General features: G+C 42.5%; 1 protein-coding gene and 1 long non-coding RNA gene across 5 annotated transcripts in view; one reads left to right on the forward strand and one right to left on the reverse strand.

Annotated features, from left to right (window-relative positions):
- Nucleotides 1-21,429, forward strand: part of GALNTL6 (polypeptide N-acetylgalactosaminyltransferase like 6) — a 967,667-nt gene that overhangs the window by 860,292 nt on the left and 85,946 nt on the right. The gene's annotated exons all lie outside the window — the stretch shown is intronic.
- Nucleotides 1-21,429, reverse strand: part of LOC118914269 (uncharacterized) — a 156,065-nt gene that overhangs the window by 5,034 nt on the left and 129,602 nt on the right. The gene's annotated exons all lie outside the window — the stretch shown is intronic.

Below are 21,429 nucleotides of genomic sequence, written 5' to 3' on the forward strand. Positions count from 1 at the left end.
TGTCCTCTATAGCGTCGGCAAAATAATTTAACCTCTTCATAAGATGAGGGGCTGATGCAGCGGCTGCAGGTATCCCCTCCAGCTCTACATGGCCATGTTCTTGCGTTATTCTTTCCTCAGTGACCACCAGTGACTTCTTACAATGGAGTTGCCAAAATTGCTAGCCAGGAGTTCAAGAACATGCATAATCTGGCCCAGATTTTCCTTTCCAAATGTATTCCCTGCACATACCTGATATTTAAGTCAAACTCCCCTGCACACATACACCACATGCATTCCTTCCCAGAATGCTCTGCTGCTCCCTCACCGCATTTCCTGGTCCCACCTTCCTTCAAGCCAAGAGCAAACCTCCCCGGCCCCGCGCTGCCCTCCCACCCACCGCGGCCTGTGTCCTGCTCTAATGCGCTGTAAAAACCCGTCTACAGACTCACATGGCCCTTGGACTGTTAAGATTCCTAGGAGTATCTCTGAATGAATTTTAAGCTCTTTACATACAGAAAATACCTCTTGCATCTTTGTATCTCCCACAAGAATATAATCATAAATACTATGAAGTCAAAAAAAACTTCTTAATTAAATGACTATGGCCCAAAAGGTTCACCATGATGAAAACTTTGAGTCAGCTGTGTGGTGAGAGGGGAAGGCTGGGGAGCCTCACGCGTTCTCCTAAGCGCGTGGTGACTCGCCGTGCAGCAGAGAATGATGCTTGTCGTCAGAGCAAACGGCCTGAATGCTCCCCTCTCCCAAGGCGCCCCTTTCAGCTAGAAGCTCCTTCCCCGTTCTGTAGCCACTTACACAACCCTCCCAGTGTGTAGGGCCAAACTAAAGTTCTTCTTGTCCTAAGAAACTTCCCAGGCCTTCCTGGCAGGAGTTAACTTCTCTCTCCTCATTGTGATTTCATTTCCATCTTCCACGGGACTGAGTTACCGTTGGTTATGTTGGCCTTCCGGTCACCACAGTGAGATTGTAAGCGCCTTGAACTTCTCCTTTCAGGTTTGTCTTTTACATCTTTCGAAATGCCAGGACACACCTTGCACTAGTAGGTGGTAAAAGAAATTTGTTGTTAAGCTGGGAAAGATGCCCCAGCAAGTCTAGCCTGCTCCCGTGCTGCAGGAGATTGGGACCACACTGCACTCTCCTCTAGAGATGGAATTTAAAGAAACCGTGGTTTTCTTTCAAGGAAAAACAAACAAAATAACGAAAGAGCCGATCTGAAAAGAGCATAATTACACAAGTGGGAAGCCAGCTGAGATTCTGAGAATTTTGAGGAAGAAAAAAAAGAAAGAAAGAAAACAGACACACAGAGACTGATTTGACAAATGGTTCTCCTAAAATGTGGTTCATGTACCACTGGGGGTGCTTAAAATCCCCCAAGTGGTAGAGACACTCAGTTGTTACTTTTAATATTTTGTATTTATTTTAATTTGTATTAGAAAAAAACAATAGTAATTTCAAGGAGAGTTTTGCTTAAGATGATGCTCCATTAAAGTTAAAAATTCAAAGAAAACAGTATGTAAATAATGAATAGTTCAAATAACACAGAGGAGAATAAAAGTCGTGAGAAAAACACCAAAATGGCTGCAGCTTAAGAAACGGTGCCCCGGCCCTCGTCCTAACTGGAATCAAGGTCATGAAATTCACTGGAACTCCCAATTTCAAATGTCTGCTCTCTAATCATAGGCCATTTCCTAAGGGTCTCTGAATATAAATCAAATTTCTCTCGAGGGTTTTCAGTCCCGAGGTACTTACTTCTTAAAACAATGCATTGTATCACTAGTCACATTACTGCAACTCCTACCGCCACCCCTGGATGTCCTGTGCACGCGCGGTTTCCTCTTTGGGTGGCTCTGCTTTCCCAAGGCCACTGGCACAGGTGCACCTGCGACTGAGTGACGATGCTGCTTTGTGACGGCGGGAGTGCCCCTCTGCCTCCTCAGAGAGGCCTGGCTCTTGATTCGCAGCAAATCAAACCCTCCCGCTGTCTGCGGGGCAGGTTTGGTGCTTCAGTTTGTCTCCAATCTCCATCTCTGGGGAGACACGTGCAGAAAGACCTCCCCCCGACCCGCCGCCCCAGGGCCCAGCGCCGAGCCCCCCTTGCCAAGGGTAGCCGACGGCTCCCCCCGAGGGCTGCAGTTTCTCAAACAGCACCTACTTGGCTTTCTTAGGGAAAACCGCTTTATCTGCTGCCTTTTTATCCTCACTTATTCTCAATTCCTCATCAGCGTGTTCGGTCCTTCCCGCCGACTCTTAGATACGTGACTGTATAGCGCCCTCCTTCTGACCACCCCATGGTTCCTGACGTCACTTTTGCGATGAGTGATTAAACCGATCACACCTGAAATCAGAAAAAGCTTGAAAGCGCCGGATAGATCAGTTCGACAAAATGGGAAATAAGAATGGGCTGAAACGAGGGGACTGAGCTTTCATGTCACCTAACATGAAAACGCGCACATTTTCAAATATTTAAAATACCACACTACGTAGTGCTTATTTTCCAAACCTCTCACTTTTTTTTTTTTTTTTTTTTGCCTTCCGTGTTTGTGCTTTAAGAGCAGTTAAGAAAAGAGAACGCAGATTCGAGAAAACCCCGAAGTCAGGACCCTCAGTGCAGGACAGGACCTAGAATCAGGAAAACCACCTCACCCCGCCGGGGGCCGAGGGGACGTGAGGGCTCACTGAGGGCGGTGCCTCTGTCCCTGCCGGTCTGGCTTTGTGGCGGCTTCGAATAAGAGCAGGAAATGCAGAGGGACAGGAACGAGTCCACCTCATCAGCTTTCAGCTTTTTTATTCTTTATGGCAAAGTGAATTCCAGTGTTTTTTTGTCAAGTCTATTTTTGAGAAACCACTTTCACAGCTTTTACAAGAAATGTCACTGTGCCTCTGGTGCAGGAAAAGGGGAATCTAATTTCATTATAGTTAAGTGCCTGACTCCCCATTACCTTCCATAATAGCGTAACGTGCTATATTATAGGGCTTTAATAAATAGGGAGGATGTGGATTGCAGCACATTTTAGTAGAAACCAAATTACTTTGGGCCACACATCTGCCTCTTCAGTTCATCCTATCTGCCTCCGTCTCATGACCTAATTACAGGATTTTCTGGAAACTGCTGTCCAGCAGTAACTGGATGACCTGCTTTGTGTAGCAGAGATGGGCAGCAGGTCCACTGGCTTCAGTCTTCATTGCTGTCACCATGTAATTGCATTGGACTTCCATGTTAATCCCTTTAGGGCGGAAGTAAATGAAATATTATAATTACCTTTTATTCCCTATCCCCTGAAGCCTAGATTAGGGCAGCGTGTGGCCAAGAAGAGAAGAGATGTCTGCCTCTAAGAGGGTTACTGATGGTCTGATGAAAGGGAGATTGTCAGTCTCAGCCCAGCTTTCTGGACAAACACAAGCCACATCATTAGCTGTATGTCTCCTTCACTTAGCAGAGTGTAAGGCCCCCGTCTGCTTAAATCAGGATCACTGTGGGACACGTTAGAGAGATGCTAGAAAAAAAGGCCTCCTGTATCAGTACTTCTGTGCAAGGCAGAGGAACTTGAAAGGATTTATCTGAAGGAAAGGGGCAGGTGAACAGAGCTTCAAGAGAAAATGGGTATTTTCAGACTACCCAAAAATATACAGAGAGATAAAAATTCATTGCTGCTCTTTCTGAGGCAATTTTATTAGGGTCATTTAATTAAGAGACCTAAGAGGGACCTGAATTTCTGGAAGCATGCGGGAGTTTTGGGCTATAGTCCTCTAGGCTTTTAGAAAGGGTTTTTTAAATCCAATGATTCTTTAATGAATGGGCTAAAAGCAATTTTCTCAATCTAACTTCTGCACATGAGTCTGTTGAGAAGTATAAAATAATTCCTAATAAGGCAAATCTTGACTTTGAGGAAGGAAATGGCTCTCCTCTGTATTCCACTTGCCTTTGGTAGCCGAGTCAAGTCTAAATGGAGACTAATTGCTGGTGACCAGTTGTCCCTGATTACTCTGCAGGCAATTCTTTGAAATTATAGAAAGAATGAAGTTCACTTAATTTCTACTTCCCTCCCAAGGAGTTCTAAGCTGGAACTAGAGTGTGTGTCCTTGAGAAGTATCTTTTGAGTTGCACTTTATGAAAATCTTATTAACAGAAATAATTTCCCCAAATGCATCTCTCAGTGGCTCAGCAAAAAGCACCATGGAAAGAGGGTGACATTCCCTTAGCCAGGTGACTCCTCTGAAAAAGAAACAACTAGTCCCAATTTTAAAGTGCTACTTCCACCGAGTAGTCAGGCATCTGTTCATTCAGCAAACTTTCCCTGAGTTCCTGCTTTGGAGTCACGCTTAGAGCCGGAGACACAGAGTAAGGGGCGCAGGCCGTGCATCGGCTCTCACGGAGCTTGTGGTCCAGCGGGGAGCCACCCGGACAAGCAAATACGACATCCCGAAGATGCTGCGCCATGAGGAGACGTAAGGCAGGAAAGGGACAGAGAGCACAAGAAGAGGGACCGGGGGCTATTTTCAATGGGATGATCAGGAAGTCCCCTCTCATATGTCATTTGAGAAGAAACCTGAAGGGGTGGAGCAAGCCATGCAAATAACAGAGGGCAGAGCAATTTCAAAGGCAACTTGTGGCTGGAACATGTGGGGTGTCCTAGAAGCAGTTGGGAGGCCAGCGTGGCTGGAGCAGGGTCAGGGAGGAGAACTGGGGGGCACTTGCAGATGCAATCAGGCAGTGAGCTGCAGCAGGGACACAAAGGGCCTGGTGGGCCAGGGTGAGGGCGGAGGGCTTTCCATGAGTGACATCAAAGTCCACTGGGGATGTGAGCAAATGAGTGAAATGATCTGACTGACATCCCAGGAGCTCCTCTGTCCGCCATGGGAGCAATAGGTTGTAGGGGCAGGAAAGAACATGTGAAGACCAGCTAGGAGGCTACTGTAATCAACTAATTAAGAGAAAATGATTATGATGACTTTCCCCTTTAAAAAGCATGGCATCCCAACAAGCTGGCACAAAACAGAAAAGCCCAGATGGGAACCTCACCGGACTGGTGGTAGATGATGCAAGAAAAGTTGTAACAAAGGCAGTGAAAGTTCTATGTAGGAAAACTACACCCACAAAGGAGATTAAAAATGAACAAGCTCATCTCAATGAGATCAAAGGAAGTATTATCTCATGGGGAAAAAAACTTACAAATTCTACGAACTCCAAGCATTCAATGAAAGGAGAATAAGTTGACAGAAGGAGACAAGACATAATCTGGAAGTGGTCAGAAAAATAATGATAATAGAGGAAGAGAAGATACAGTCAAGCATCGTATTAACTAGAATTCCTTTGTTGCAAGCAACAGAAATAGTCTCAAACTAACTTAACAAAAAGGAGATTTAATGGCAGGATATGGAGGAGCTTCTGAGGTCAAAAGGAAGGATAAAGATCACACACAAGAACAGGACGCTCCAGAAGATCTTGTTGAAGGACATTTCCATAGTTTTCCCTGGTACAAGCCCTGTAATAAATGAATAAGAGATGAGTGTCTATCCAACCCTCACTCAGGATTCAAGGTCCTGAGAGATCACGTCCTCGGCTGGCTCTTGGTTACACTGGGTGCTACACAGGAGCTCCAGAATAGGCAGCCCTCAGGGGTCTTCTCCACATCTCTAGTGTGAGGCAAAAACATACTCCATCTCCCCAGCCCTGGCACCGATGGAGGAGGGGCAGTTCCTCAAAGGGAAATAACAGCATTGTTAACTAAGGAAAGTGAGTGTTGCTACGCCCTCAACTAGTAACTACCTACTACTTGGACATGATGGGGAGGACTGAGAAAAAATGAGGAGGGAAAGGATAAAAAGCTAAAAAATGAAGGGCTTAGAAAGAAAAATGAGAGTTATAAATGACAAAGGAGATCAAATATAATGTACACAAGTGCTTGCTTTGGGGATCCGTAACTGATTACTGAAGATGATAGTAAGAGAGTGAAATAGCTCTACCTCCATAATTCACTGCCACCTCATTCTTGGCAGGTGTTTTCATGCTGAGTTGAGGAAGGTGGTATAGAATGTTCCAGTTAACTTGCTCCAACAACAATGAACACAGCCATGCTGTAGCTGGCACAGTATTTCCTCCATGTACTTCAAGGAAGGTATTTTATGATAAAGCTAAACAGCCCAGCCCCTCAATCATGCAGGGCTCCAGAGAAAAGCAATACTGATACCTCAGCTGTTGCTATTTTTAGTTTGTTTGTTTTCCAGATCAAACACATTTACAATAAGCACATCAGTTTCACATCCTCACCTGAATCACCCCTGAGTTATACTGAGCTGCTGGCTGACCTGACTTAAAAGGTAAAGTACAGGCACATCCACACAATTACTTTTTGCCTGCTGCTCTTTCAAATTGCAGTTTGGCAGAAGGAAGAAAATACTTGTAGCTTTTCATCATATTTTTTTCTATAAAAAAAAGATGAAGGGATAGACAAAGAGAAATATGGGGACAAGTGATACCTGCTTTGCAGAAATGACATCACCAGGGCCTGTTGAACCCAGCACAGAAGGTCTGCATGGTGCTGACAGCTATTTGGGGTATTTGAGATAGAAAGACAATTCACACAGTACTTGAATCATCCATATTATCTGACCACACCGTCAGGTATATAGACCAAGGGGAGCCTCAGAGCTTCGGCCCTGATCAGCTGCTGACACCTCAAAGACGTGGTGCGTAGGAATCAATGTCTGAACGAGTCCAAGCGGTCCTTTTTTTTTAACTTTTTATGTTAACCTTATTTTTTAATAACAGCTCTAATGAGCTACAATTGATGTACACAAAACAGCGCATATTTAATGCACACGATTTGATGAGTTTGGACCCACGCTAGGTGATCCTTCACCGATGACGTGAGGTTTTGCCACCTTTGGGTGGCCAAGCGTGTTCAGCACAGAAGCTGCACAGACTCGGCCTGCGTGTGCTTCCCAGGCCTGCTCCTCCCCATCAAACCACCCTGTGCTTCGTTGTTACGATGAGAATTGAATAAAAGAAAGTACATGTGTGGCAACGAGATCAGTACTGGAGACTGGAATTATTTAATGAATATTATCAGTTATTTTTATTATCATGAAATATCATGAATGGAGAAAGTCATAATAATAAGGACAATGAAAATGAAGCGGCATACTTTGAAGTAGCCCGGGTTTAAATATGACAGAGGTCATTGTGTCCTTTATAGCATGTACGCTGTGTTTGACACTTCTGTGTAGATTTTGTACTTATTTCTGCATGTACCTATGTTACTCATTGATAAGACTGTAACCAATTTGAGGCCAGAGACTACTTCTGACCTAAATGCTCATGCACCACAGTCTATTATACTAAGTCCTAGAGCATTAATATTTTAATTTTATTCAAGAGCTGTGAAATCTGACAGCTTTTTGTGTTCGAGAAAATCAAGTAGGAGAATAATGCCAAAAAGCTAGCATCTAACTGCTTTTGAATACATGACAATGGAACACATCGGCGACGGACTACAACTGCCTCTTGTTGATCTTTAGTTCACAATGAAAAAGCACATTTACGCAGGTTAGATTTCCCAGCCTTATACTCAAAAATAAATAAATAAATCCACCTCTGGACTCAGAATATCTATTGTTTGTTTCAAAAGAAAATGTTTTTCTTTTCAAAAAATAATACATCATAATGTGTGTATTAATCAGAAGTTCTATAGAGAGGTACAATGGAAGCTAGGAAAACAAATAAATATTGCACAGGACATAAATTCTATTTTACTCTAGTGCTTCTAAGGGAAGTAAAGGAAAATTTCCTAAGTTATGTTCATGAGGACAGGAGATCTATAAATGATACCTAAAATTGTTATTAAAATAAAGCAGTGAAATCACATCACATAATGAGGCTCAATCACTGGTACTGTGTTCAGCCATTAGTGCAGTTTATAGGTGATTTTTACACTGTTATTTAGCAAAATTACTTACCAACCTGGAAATAACCTTCCCCTGATAATTCTGACTGTTTTTGCTTAATAAGTGCCATACTTAATTGAATGCAGAATCCCATATGGCCTCTTCAGACATAAATGTCAGTCTGCCCATCAGCAATATTGAGAACATCAGGAGAAACTGTGTATGGCCCAAGGCGTGGTGTTTAGCTTGCAAAAGAGAAGCTTTGGTGCTTTTTTCTTTTGCCATAAAAGTGGAGACTATGTTCTTCAAAATGATTGATAAGACATACAAGCTAATATTTACACACTTCATTCAGCAGAGAAAAAGACTATGGAATCCACTGAAATGCACTGAGCTGGCTGAGACCGGAGGAGCAGCTGGTGAGCCGGGTGCTCCCCGTTTCACCTGTGGGATGTGCCGAGCCCGCCCGTTTCTGGAACCCTGCCAGGCATCGCCCTGTGGGTGCACCACGTAGCTCTGTTTTCTCTTTGCGTGTTTTCTGTCCCTCAAGCCCATTTCAACGCATCTACTCAGCAGACTTCCACTTTCGGGGATGCTTCCAGGGATGGTCACCGTATGTCAAGTTCAAATCATGCAGGAAGGGAGGCAGGGCAAACGGCGCCGTGTCTGCCGTGGGTTTTGAACTTGTGTCGAGTCCTCCCAGTGAGCCCTCTGCTGCTGGCTCAGAAATACTCCCAGTGCATCCTTCCCAGACCTTTCGGATTCTGCCTGCCCTTTACCCCCGTGAAGGCTCATGGCAACAGCCGTGCATATGGCTGTCAATGTTCTGTCAATGCTCTGCCCGCCTCTCGGCCAAAGCCTCAGTGCGTTCGGGCCGCTGTAACAAAGCACCACAGGCTGGGCAGCTTCTAAAACAGAAGTTCACTCCTCACAGGTGTGGAGGCTGGGAAGTCCAAGTTCACGGTGCCTCACAGTCACCTTCTGGAACGGGAATCACCTCTTTATGTCCCATATGACTGAAGGGCGGGATCTCTCCGGAGTCTCTATTCTAAGGCACTAATTCCATTCATGAAGGTTCCACCCTCGGGACTTCATCCTCCCAAAGGCCCTACTTCCTCAAACCATCCTCTTCAGAGGCTAGGATTTCAACACACGAATTTGGGGAGGAGCACAAACATTCAGACCATAGCTTCCCGATCACAAATAAGTAGAATGAAGCTCACTTAGTGAGCTGAAGGATGACTTCAGGGTCGGAGAAATCCTAGGGTAGAAGGAAGGGCTACACAACCATCCGAGAAGCCCTGGAATAATGTGCAACATAAAATCAGAAGCTCTGCCGATATTTAGAAGGCGGCATAGGGGACTTCCATGTGGCCCCATTCTGTGTCTGCTGCAGAATGCATCCCCTTGGAAAAGCCATGGTACCTCTAGTTCAGCTGTGAAAATATCCAAGTCACCCACTTCACAGGGTTAGCAGGGAAAGTTGATCAATAACACATTCAAATACTCAAAAGAAAGTTTATTTTCCTCTATTAGAAATCTCAAAGTTACATGCAATGTTAAGGCATATCACACATGTTCGATTGGGTTTATGGAATATTTATTTCCTTCTTTCTTTTATGTGGCCTTTGATGTTCTATTTCTATTTTAACTAGATTTATGTTTTTGCCCTTCATTTAAAAAAATAGTTCCAATAATTTTGGAAGGAGATGGGTATCAATAAAAATAAAATAAAACTCTTAGATGAAGGCAAATTACCAGTGGAACAACACCGGTGTAGTGTCACTGCTGTCATTATATTCTTGGATGTCCTTGCCTGAAAGGATTTGGGTTTTGTTATCTTCCTAGAAAAAAAGAAAGTTGAGAAACTATTAACCTTTGATAACCTTTACGATATTTTGTCAAGTTCTCCGTGTGCCGCCAAGGGAACATATCCAGATGGAGCAAAAACTCATCAGACTTGAGTGTTTCAAATATCTGCAAGGACAGAGCTGCTGCCATGGGAAAGGACGGATACGGGAGGCAACCACAGCCCCACTGTTCTTCCCCTGGGTCTGGTGGCCCATCCTGTGGACAGGCCAGCGCTGCTGCATGGCATCCAGATGACCTGGGGTCGTGACACCGAGGCGAACGCTGTTTGCTCAGAAGGCCCCAATGCCCAGCACTGCAGGTTCCTGACGCTACTCAGAACCTCACTCCGTGGAGTCAGAAGTGCCATCCGGTTTAGGCGGCCCTGGCAGAATCCTTGGCCCGAGTCCGTGCCTGACAAAGGCAGAAACTCCGGATCAGTGGGCCTGCTGGGTTTACACGGAGGTGCATGTTGGTGCTCAGATGCTACCAGACTCTCACCGAGCTGAACAGCAACTGTGATACCTGGAAGGAGCAACTAAGCCGTGTAATATTTTCAAATATACTCATGAAACCACTGTTTGTTTTCTAAGACACATCAGCCCATTTGCATAAGGACCAGCTGCTTTCCCTTTGGTTGTGTCAACTCATCTTCTCTTTGGTCCCCCTTCTCCCCCGGTCTTGGTGACGTGATCTTACCCTGGTTTCCCCCTCACCCTCTCCTGGTTCAGGAGCCCCCACAAGTCTCAGATCCTGGGCCCCCCTTCCTCCTAGCCCTCTCCGGGGTCATTTCATCTGTCCCCCTGCTGATGGCTCCTGCATCCAGGCCTTTCTCCTGGGTCTCACTGAAGGCGTGAGGACAAGTATTTCAGAGCCAGTCACTCTAGTGCCCTTCCCGGTGGGTCTTCCATGCACACACAGAAGCAAACACCCCATTTTCAGCGGCGGAAGAATAGCTGAGCAACACCACATCAGAGTCACGTAACAAGACCAAGACCGAATGACTATTCAGCACATTTTGTCCCTCCTCATCCCCTACCCCACGGTGGTTGATGCAGCCTTTCCACAGCCAGAGTTTTTGATGCCACCTGTGTAAGGTCAGTGCCGCCCGCCGCGGACACGGAGGCGGAGCGTTCTGAGCAGCTTCAGTGCCAGCAGCTTTCCCGGGACGTCAGACCAAGGCCATGGCTGTCCGTGCAGCAGCGCCCAGGCTTAATGCCCCGTCTAATGGGCACTGACACGCACAGGATCTCTTCTTCCACTGGCTGGTGTCCTGCCGCAGGGGAGTCTACTGCATTGTAAATATGTCCTATTTAGCACAAGGCATACTCAATTTATAAAAACTTTTAAGCCATTACATAATGTCATAGGTGTTTATGTTTGTGATAAAAAGAAAATCATAAATCACGGCACAAAATTGTATGAAACTTGTGCCATGATTTATAATTTTGTTTTCCTTCTCATTTTATCCAGAATGCTGAAAAGTCATAATTCTGCCACCTGCTTTTGGATGACTAGTTGGCCCTTGTTCCTTGTCTACTAACCCTTCTCTAAACATTAACATTTGCATTTGTAAATCTAGAAAAATAGCTTTTTTAAAACCTTTTAGGAATGACTTTTGCTTTCATAATAAGCTGCTCTGAAATCCAGTTATGACTTGCAATACATTCTAGGGTGCCAGTGGAGATAAGTTTACAAAATAATCCTATATTCAACCTTAGAAATCAGGAAATTAACCAAAATCCTGTCTCTATCAAGGATTATGATCATTTACCGCAGCATAATGGAACTGCTAATAGATCCTCTTTAAGAGCTTCAAATTTGAAATGAGATCTGTTACCAGCATAACAACCATCCCAGAATTTAACAGCCTAAAACAGCAAATATTTTGTTGGCTCACAATTCTGAGGGTCAGAAATTTAGACTAAGCTCTACGGAATAGTTCTGCTGGTTTCAAGATGAACTTCTCGTCCTGGTTTCCCTGGGACTTCCTTGGTTTTAGCCCTGAAGGGCCAGTGTCCCAGAAAACCCTATCGATGCCAGCAAACAGGACAGCTGGTCAGCTGTGCCTGGGCCCCCCTGTGGCCTAGCCCTCGGCGCTCACCTGCAGCTGGTGGTCTACGGCAGCCCAGCTTATGTATTAGCAGCTGGGCTGATCATCAGCAGGCCACGTGTGTCCAACAGGCTAGCCCGGGACTCTTCGCGTGTAGAGCCTTCTTGAAGAACCAGGAGCCGAGGCGAGCCCCAGGGGACAGGGCTTCCGCTTCAACACACGCTGACATTGGCTGCATCACGGCACCCGCCAAGAAGGCCGAGCTGGGAGCAGACCCCACAAGGGCGCGGACCCAAGAAGCCGGCACTCCCTGGATTCATTATGGTCACAGTCCAGCTTAAGGGTCGCATGCCGTTTAATATTCAGATTTAGCAAACCTGAGGTCCCCGCTTTGTTCATTGTGGTACTTTGAATCCATCTCCTACTTGGTAAGTCGAGGAACCCCATTCCTAGGATGCAGTCCAAACTATTGCCTCTAAGAAAGAAATCAGAAAACCTCTGTTGCTATCTTTGCTGTGGTGACCACTTGTCTAAAAAAAGAATTAAATTCAAGCAGTTTGATGCAGGCTCATGGAAGAAAGAAGTAGGATGATGCCAAGGCAGAGATGCCAGCTGTCTGTCCCTAGGACGTCCTCAGACAGCAGAGAGTGGCCAGCAGAGAATGACCTCCTGCTCTTCTGGTTCTGCACATCTGCCCGGGTTCTCAGTGTTCAGCCGCAACCGCATTATATGATTCTTTCAGCTTACAAGTCACCAGCGCCATTTCTGCCGTGATACACACACAGTCCCGAGGTGGGCACGATGGGAGAAAGCACAGCAGTCTGTGATTGGAATCAGTTTTCCCTGTACTTCTTCATCCTGGCCTTCCAAAAATACCCTCTTCTCCCAGCCCAGGACCTTCTTCTCCTCTGCCCTAGTGTGACCACCTCCTTGCACAACAGGAAGGTGGCATTCCTTCCTCAGCCCTAGAGCGCTTGTTACCCATCCGAAAGTAAGGAAATTATACTCTCAGAAAGTGATTTTCAAGAGATAAATGATACAAATGAATTTCTCAGTAGTTATTTAACCACCCTTTTCAAAATTCAAATTAATTAATGATGTACCATTTAAAATAACAAAATTGTTAGAAAAAAGGGACTATGCTTTTTCATCCGCACTATCATTTTACTCAAGAATTGAATTCTAGTTGAAAATAATTAGGTTTTAGCTGTAATTGTTCTGAGTCATGGGCCAACTAAAAATCTCCAGTTACATAATTGAAAATTATGTGGTTCATCTCTGTGTTGATTGCCTTGGCCTGATGGAGTCCTGAGGGAAATTGTGCCATTTCGTTTCCAATCAAATGCACATTGCAACCCACATGTCCAGAATTCTCACTGTAGCCACTAAAATGAATGGAAATTGAAAGCCAATTTATCTTCTGAGGCCAAACTGAAGGTTTCCTTTGGATATCTGGACCTAAGTTTTAATTGTTAGTGAATGTTTTAAATAAAGTTTTATGTATATGTCCCTTCTCATATGATATATTCATTATTCTGACTCCTTAAAGAATATACAAGATGTACTAAAATTTGAACTAATACTGTCTGTCTGACAACCAGAGAAAATAGTCAAAACAATTCTAGAATAAGTTTTCTTTATTAAAATTCCACCACTTTTTTTCATATTTGAAGAAAAAAGGTCATTATGTGAAATAGAGACCTTTGGGAAGATCAATGACTCCTTAGAATCTGTGGGAATCACAGGGTGAGGCTACAGACACTAAGAACCACATCCTGATTGAACAAACACAACCACGTACACAGTTTGAAAAATGCATTTGCAAATAAGCACCTGCAGAGTGTTCCGCTTGTACCAAATAAAGAATTGTTCTAGCACATTGTTACACTATAGCCTCATGAAGTCTAAGTCAGCACATTTGAGAATATAAAGCTGGATGCAGAAAAGCAAAGTAGGGCACCGTAAGTAAACAAGAAAGCATATTTATTACTTGGTTCAATAGCTTTAATATAAAATAGAAAATTGATTTCAGTTAAGTATTCAGAAAAGTTGCATTTTGATGGCCTGAAGAACAAAGAATCTTCAATATTGCTTCATTGTTATATTAATTTTAAATGGTGTCCCGAAGATGACAGGTGTTTTTCAATAGCAAAGCTCAAAATCTGGTTTGTGATATTATGAGCAATCTCATAAAGTACATTAATACCTTAAAAGGTACACGGACAGAGAGCCACATTAAAACGTGTCAGTGGTGTGTGAACATTCCCAGGAAACAAAACCAGTAAGAATATTTTGCGAGAAATTAAAGAATGTGCAGATAAACAAATGAGAGATGGTGGAGGTGGGACCTGCAGAGAGAGTCTCAAGTAATTTGTATTATATTTAAAATGGAAAACAGCGGAACATACTGAAAACAATAAACTGCTCTTCTTCATTTCCTCTGATGAAAAAATAGTGTGACACATTAAAGTCTTTCATCTTTAGTACACGAGGAATACAGCCATCTTTCTTCTCCTCACCCACGCGCAGCGCCGCACAGTGACTAACTCACATTTGTGTGCTGGGGTGTGAAGTTCAGTCCACAAGCTTGGGTGTGCGTGATACGTCACAATATCATACCTTCTCAGAACCACTGAAATCCAACTCTGAGTCCTCTTCACAGCTGGCGGTCTGGCTTCTCTTCTCATGGCTGCTCCCCCTTTTCGGGAAGGACAATGGTTCTGGAATCTTAGGCCAAATATCAGAGCTGTCCGTCTGGTAAGAGGTGTCAGTTCACAGCGTTGTGACCAACACCCTACTGTCCAAGCCATTAGGTTCCTTTAAATCAGCAGCTCTGCCACCTGATCGGGTACCGTCTGTCAGCGCCGAGAGTCCTGGGGCCCACGGGGAGGCCTCCGGCGGTGCTGTGCACCGAGGTCTCCCCATCCCCAGGCACCTCCGCAGCGCCGGTGGAAGCCTCCATCCCTTCAGGCCGCTCAGGCTCCCTTACAACAGAGGGAGCTCTTGTCTGCAGAGCTTCTTTCCAAGCCACGGAGACCACCGAGGCTGGGGGCCTGGCTTGCCTTGGCTTGAATGGAGGAGGGTGGCGGCCATCAGCAGGGAGAACAAACATGATCGCCTTCTCCGGAAAGCAGTCTGCCGCCTGACAGGGCTGCGCTCAGGTGCTGGCAGGACTTTTCAGCACCCACTCCAGGTGGGCACTGCCCAGGCACAGTGTGGCTTCAGCAGGACTGACCTTCCTCCGTCCCTGGCACTGTGCTCCTTCCAGTGCAGGGCCTCTGTGCACCCGCTTCCTCAGCCTCAAATCCATCCTCTACTCCCCTTATTTCCATTTATTTTTTTAAATCACTTACTCTGTGAAACTGTTGCACAATTCCTCTCCAAATGTGTCATAATAATGATCTGTCCCTGGCGGTTTCTCTGTAATTATTCAGTGGGATTATTGCTGCTTTTATCTAACTCCCCCCTTAGGGTCAGGCCCTAAGTCATTGACCCTGGGCTGGGTGGAGCATGAGCTGAAACCTCAGGTTAGGACTCAACTTAGAAGGAACTTCTAACTTCCAGAAGTGGAAAAGTAAATCAATTTTCCCATTTTGCTCTTTTTAACAAAAGAGGATATCAAATTCTAGAAATTTATCTTAAAGATATACTGACACACAAGTGGAAACGATATATGTACAAAGTTATTCCGTTGTTGAAATTCTGAAATAGCAAATATTGAAAATAATGTAAGTGTTCACCAAAAATATATATACATATATGTGCACAATGGAATAATGGGCAGATATTTTTAAAAAATAGAACAAGAAATTTCTTTTCAATATGGCATGATCAATAAAATATACTTGGCAGTTTTTAGAAATTAGGTACATTGTTTAAATTAGGTAAAGAACACTATATGTAGCATGCAATCATTTGTGGAGAAGGGGAAAACAAAGAAGATAGAGTTGAATTTGCTTATATGAATATAAAATATTTCTGAACAGACACCCAAGAAATAATACTGGTTGTTTGTGACGAGAGAATAGAGGGTCAGGGGATAGACATACGGGCAAGAATTTTTATAAACATGTCAATGTGTTATCTATTCAAAAGATTTAAATAAATACTTTTAAGTGTTTTGACAAAAATTAACAGACAGATCTGCAGACTTCACAGCTGAACAAGACAGAGTAACATGGGCCAGATTTTCCCTCCCACCTGAAAAAAACAAATAAATTTTATAAAAACAAGACACTCAGCATCCTGCAAGGAAAGACATTGGTCCTCGCGGCACCGAAAACAACGAAGTGAGGTCTCCCCACGCCGCAGCCTTGTGACTTGAGGGTGTCCAGGCTGTGGTGCAGGGAAGGGAGCCCTGGGGGGCCCAGTGTGAGCTGATGGAGCTGAGAGTCTGTCTGCTCAGGCAGAACATGGCAAGAAGGGAGCTGCACAGAGAGGCCGGGAGATCCGCAGCGGGCTCCCCGAAGCAGTCAGCAGAGTCCTGCCAGAAGCACGGGTATGAAGAAGCTGCCCAAAACCGGGGAGAGAACCACTCAAAAGAATCAGAAGTAACAGTGCCCAGAGCTCACACAAGGCTGCGCGTCGTTCTGCTCCCAGCAGCTGGTCTGACGGACCTGACCGTCTGCGGGACTTTGAGTGGAGCGCCCAGAAGGGTCTTGCCTTACAAGGAGCAAATAATGGCCCTGGATTATGCACTGCTCCCATCCTGCCTAATGAATCTTAAGAGCAAAGCCCAAAAAAGTCAAATTGTTTCCAAGTAATGTAACTGCATCCCAGAATAAAGCTAAAAAATGTAGAAAAGAATATCAAGATATCCAGCACCCAAAAATGTAAAAATTCTAGAATCCCATGAAAAAATTACCAGACATGTAAATAAGCCCCGATACATGGCCCATAACGAGTGGGGGATTCAATCAGCTGAAAGCAAGAGCTAAGCATTTGCAGACAAGGGTATTTAAGATGGTAATTGCAGCAGTATTCTATAGGTTCACAGAGTTAAGTAGAGACATGTAAGATATAAAAAGATCAAAATAAAAATCCTAAAGGTAAAAAAGAATGTGTGAGATTAAAAATGCTTTGGATGGGATTATCAGCATATTAGACATTATAGGGGAAAAAAAGATTAGTGATCTTGAAGGTAAAGCAATAGAAACTATCCAAAATGAAGCACAAAAAGAGAATGTTTAAAGACAAAGTATTTAATTGTGGTCTCTGAAGGATATGAAAAAAAGTAGGAACAGGAAAAATATTAGAAAAATAATGGTTAAATATTGGCCAAACTTCATGAAAACCATACCTACAGATCCAAAAAATTCAAGTAATCCCAAGCACAAGAATCTATATGAAAAAAAAAAACTATATATCATATGTCATGTCATAATGAATATCTCAGATCCAATGACATAGAGATTTTAAAAGCAACCAGAGGGGGAGAAACTCATCATGTAGAGAAGAACAAAAGTTAAGATAACACACATTTCTCATGGGACACAATACAAGTGAAAAGGGGATGGGCGAAATCTTTCGAGAATTGAAAGAAAAAGCTGTTTAACCAAGTATTCTACAGCCAGCAAAAGTATCTTCTAAAAATGTAGGCAAAAATAATGTTTGCAAAATATGGAAGACTTCATCATCACCACATTCCCTTCTCCAAGAAATGTTAAAGGAAGTCCTTTAGGCAGAAGGATGGAAAGAGAGAAATCTGGATCTACAGAAAAGAATTAAGAAAACAGAAATAGTGTTCATAATATAATTTCATATATACAAAATATTATTTATAAATCTTTTTGAAAGATAATTGCTTAAACAAAAATAGCAATATAACATTGGATTTATGACATATGTAAAAGCAAAATGTATGACAACACAGCACGAAGGTTGAAGGAAGAGAAATGAATGCATATTATCAGAAGGTCTTATATGTGCAGTAATATAACACCACTGGAAGGTAAACTGTGATAAAAAGTAAAAGTGTATGATATAAACCCTACAACAATCACTTAAGTAAAAAAAACAAGGAGTTTTTATGAAGTCAAAAAAGGATACTGACAAGTACCAAATGATTTCACTCATATGTGAAGTATAAGAACAAAGAAAAACTGAAGGAACAAAACAGCAGCAGCAGCACAGAACCCAAGAATGAACTAACAGTTACCAAAGGGAAAGGGACTGGGGAGGGTGGGTGGGAAGGGAGGGATAAGGGGTGGGGGAAAAGAAAGGGGGCATTACGATTAGCATGTATAGTGTTGGGGGGGCACGGGGAGGGCTGTGCAACACAGAGAAGACAATTAGTGAGTCTACAGCATCTTACTACGCTTATGGACAGTGACTGTGAAGGGGTACGTGGGGGGGACTTGGTGAAGGGGGGAACCTAGTAAACATAATGTTCTTCATATAACCGTAGATTAGTGATACCAAAAAAAAGGATACTGAATAAAATCATAAGAAATATTCAGTGAATCAAAAAGAAGACAAGAGAAAAGTGAGGAAGGGAAAAATAAATGGAGCAACTAGAAAATAAAGATGATAGATTTAAGCCTAACTTTGTGAATAATCATATTAAAAGTAAGTAATCTAAATAAACCAATTAAAGGTCAGAGATTAAACAGCAAGATTCATGTGCTGCCAACAAGAAAACCACTTGAAAAATAAAGACATAAATAGTTTAAAAAGTAAAGTAAAAAAGATATAAAAAGTTATAAATATTAGTGTTTAAAAAGCTGAAGTGTCTGTACTAATATCAAGATAAAATAGACGTCGGAGCAAACTATATTACCAGAGAAGAAAAAGTCATTTCATGACCAGAGTGAGGTCGATTCATCAAGTGCTTAGGACATAAAAGTCCTAAACATGTATACATCTATTAACAGAGCTACAAAATACATGAAGCAAAAAACAGAATGGCAAGGACAAATAAACAAATCCAGAATAATAAGTTTCAATATCCCTCTTTCAATAATTGACAGAATAAGGAGACAGGAAATCAATAAGAATATAAAAGAATCGCGTAACACTATCAACCAACTTTACCTAATAAATATTCATAGACCACTGCACTCAACCGCATCAGAAGATACATCCTTGCCAAATACACATGGGACATTTACCAAGATAGACCAGATTCTAAGCCATTAAAAAGTCTTGATAAATGTAAAAGGATTCAAGTCACACAAAGTGTATTCTTGACCACGGTGAAATTAAACTAAAATCAGTAACAGAAAAATCTCCAGAAAAAATCCCCAAATATTTGGAATTTAAATTATGCACTGAAGTACATAGGTGAAAAAAAGAAAACAAAAACGAAATTAAGAAGTATTTTGAGCATAATGAAAATGAGAACACTGCATATCATTCTTTGAGAGATACTGCTAATGCAGTACTTAAGAGAGATTTATAATACCAAACACGTATTAGGAAAAAAATTAAAGTCTCAACTCTATCTTAGCTTCTACCTTAATTAGAAAAAGAAGATCAAATAAAATACAAAATAAGTAAAAAAAATTAAAACAGTAAAAACCAGAGAGAAATCAATAAAATATAAAACTGAAAAAGAATAGAAAAAATTAATAAAATGAATGGCTAGTTCTTTAAGATCAATAAAATTGATCAAACCTCTAGCCAGACTGACTAGGGAAGAAGGAAAAATGACATGAATATGTTCAATATCATCACTATAAAAATGCAAAATAAAACTACAATGAGATACCATTATACCCCTGTCACAATGACAAATAAAACTTCAGAAGATTGCCCCTGTCAAGCACTGGTGAGGATGTGCAGCAATTGAAGTCAAACACTGCTGGTGGGCGTAAAAAATGACATAACCTCTTTGGAAAAGAGTTTGGCACTTTCCTAAGAGGTTAAATAGCTGACATGTTTAACCACATGATCTGCTACCATATGATCTAGTCATCCCACCCCTAGGCATATCCTTCAGAAAATGAAAGCGTATGTCTGCACAAAGATTAGCACGCAAAATTCACAGCAGCTTAATTTGTAATAGCCCCAAACTGGAAACAAGCTAAATATCCATCAATAGGTGAATAGATAATCAAACTGTGGCATAGTCATGTGATGGAATACTACTCAGTAATAGAAAAAGGAATGGATTAGTAACACGTGCTACAACATAGACAAATCTCAGGATAATTACACTGAATGGAAGAAGCCATACCCCCCCCCAAATACATACTCTTAGATTCCATTTACATAAAATTCTAGAAAACACGAAGTGATCTATAGTGACAGAAAGCAGATCAGTGGTTGCCTAAGGGAACAAGGAGAGGGTCAGGAGGGATTTAGAGAGGCAGGCTTTGGGGGAATGATGAATATGTTCATGTCCTTGAATGTGGTGATGGCTGCACGGGGTTATACATCCGTGAGTCAAAACATCAAATTATGCACTTGAAATATATGCGGTTCGTTGTATGTCAACTGTACCTCAGTTGTGCTGCTTAAAAGGTTAATGGACATACATGAGTAATGTATGGAAATAAATGTACAGATGTACAGATACAAATAAAACATTTATTTCTTGCCAGTTGTTCACACTAATCAAGATAGGGAACACTAATTTATTTGAGGCTTGCTAAAAGCATCAATGAAGTTAAAGAGGATCCATTTGAATTTATTTTATGAAGTCTAAAATTAACCTAAAATACACTACATGGTTTCTTATAAACTGAAGAAAACAAGATACTGTGTTTCCAACAAACTTTTTAGAAATTTTAAAAATTCAGTGTAGGACTTTCTCTTGTCCAGTGTAATAATTCTCTACCCACGTTAAACCTAGTATTGAGAATCATCATGCACGATGTGAAGTCTGATGCACTTTGGTCTCACGTTTTACACAATCAAGTGAGAATATGTATATATGACTCAGGAGCTTTCTCTTTGTGGCTCAGTTTGAAAAGGATTGAGAATTTCTGACCCCTTAACGCCCAAGCTCTGCCCGAGGGGAGCTGCACTGCGGTAACGGGGTCACTGGGACCTGCACGCAGCAGGTTACCGTCCTAATGTGTTCCTGCTACTGCTGTGATTCCACTTGGCGATTCAGTGCATGCAACATGGAAAAAGATTAGGCCGCTGGCAAGAGGAATACAGTGAGGGTGGTCTGATTCTGAGATTTTTATTTCAAACAAAATTAAAAATTGCATGAGATCCTTTATGCTATTTTTTTTTAACCCTGCTTCCTCTCCTGGGAGGGAAATAAATCCCTCTTCCTGCCTTGTAATCTTTCTATATACACTGAGTCTACACACTAGAAAATGTTCTTAAACTGAAGTATTTAGGCCAAGTACCATCTTAGCATGCAAAGTCTTTGACATAAATAATACACGGAAACAAATCTAAGTTTATGTTGCTCAAGTGCCTTCTAAAAGTTACGAAGAGCAAGTCTTCAGTTCATCTGTAAGTTGGCATGTCAAGTATGTTTATACGGAGTTTAAAATGTGTACCTTCAACATTGAATGACAGTGTCGTGTTTTCAGATGTACAGGGTTTGCAGAAGGTGTTCTCGCATTGTCTCTGTTCAGGTTGGTGGGGTTGTCTGTCGCCATCTCCAAGCACGGTCACAGGAACAGTGGATGGTAGAAGAGCTCAAAGGCAGGGAAAGCAGAGGACCTGGGTCGGCCCCAGGACCA

This window comes from Manis pentadactyla, chromosome 1, assembly GCF_030020395.1.
Source record: "Manis pentadactyla isolate mManPen7 chromosome 1, mManPen7.hap1, whole genome shotgun sequence".
Taxonomy (NCBI): Eukaryota; Metazoa; Chordata; class Mammalia; order Pholidota; family Manidae; genus Manis; species Manis pentadactyla.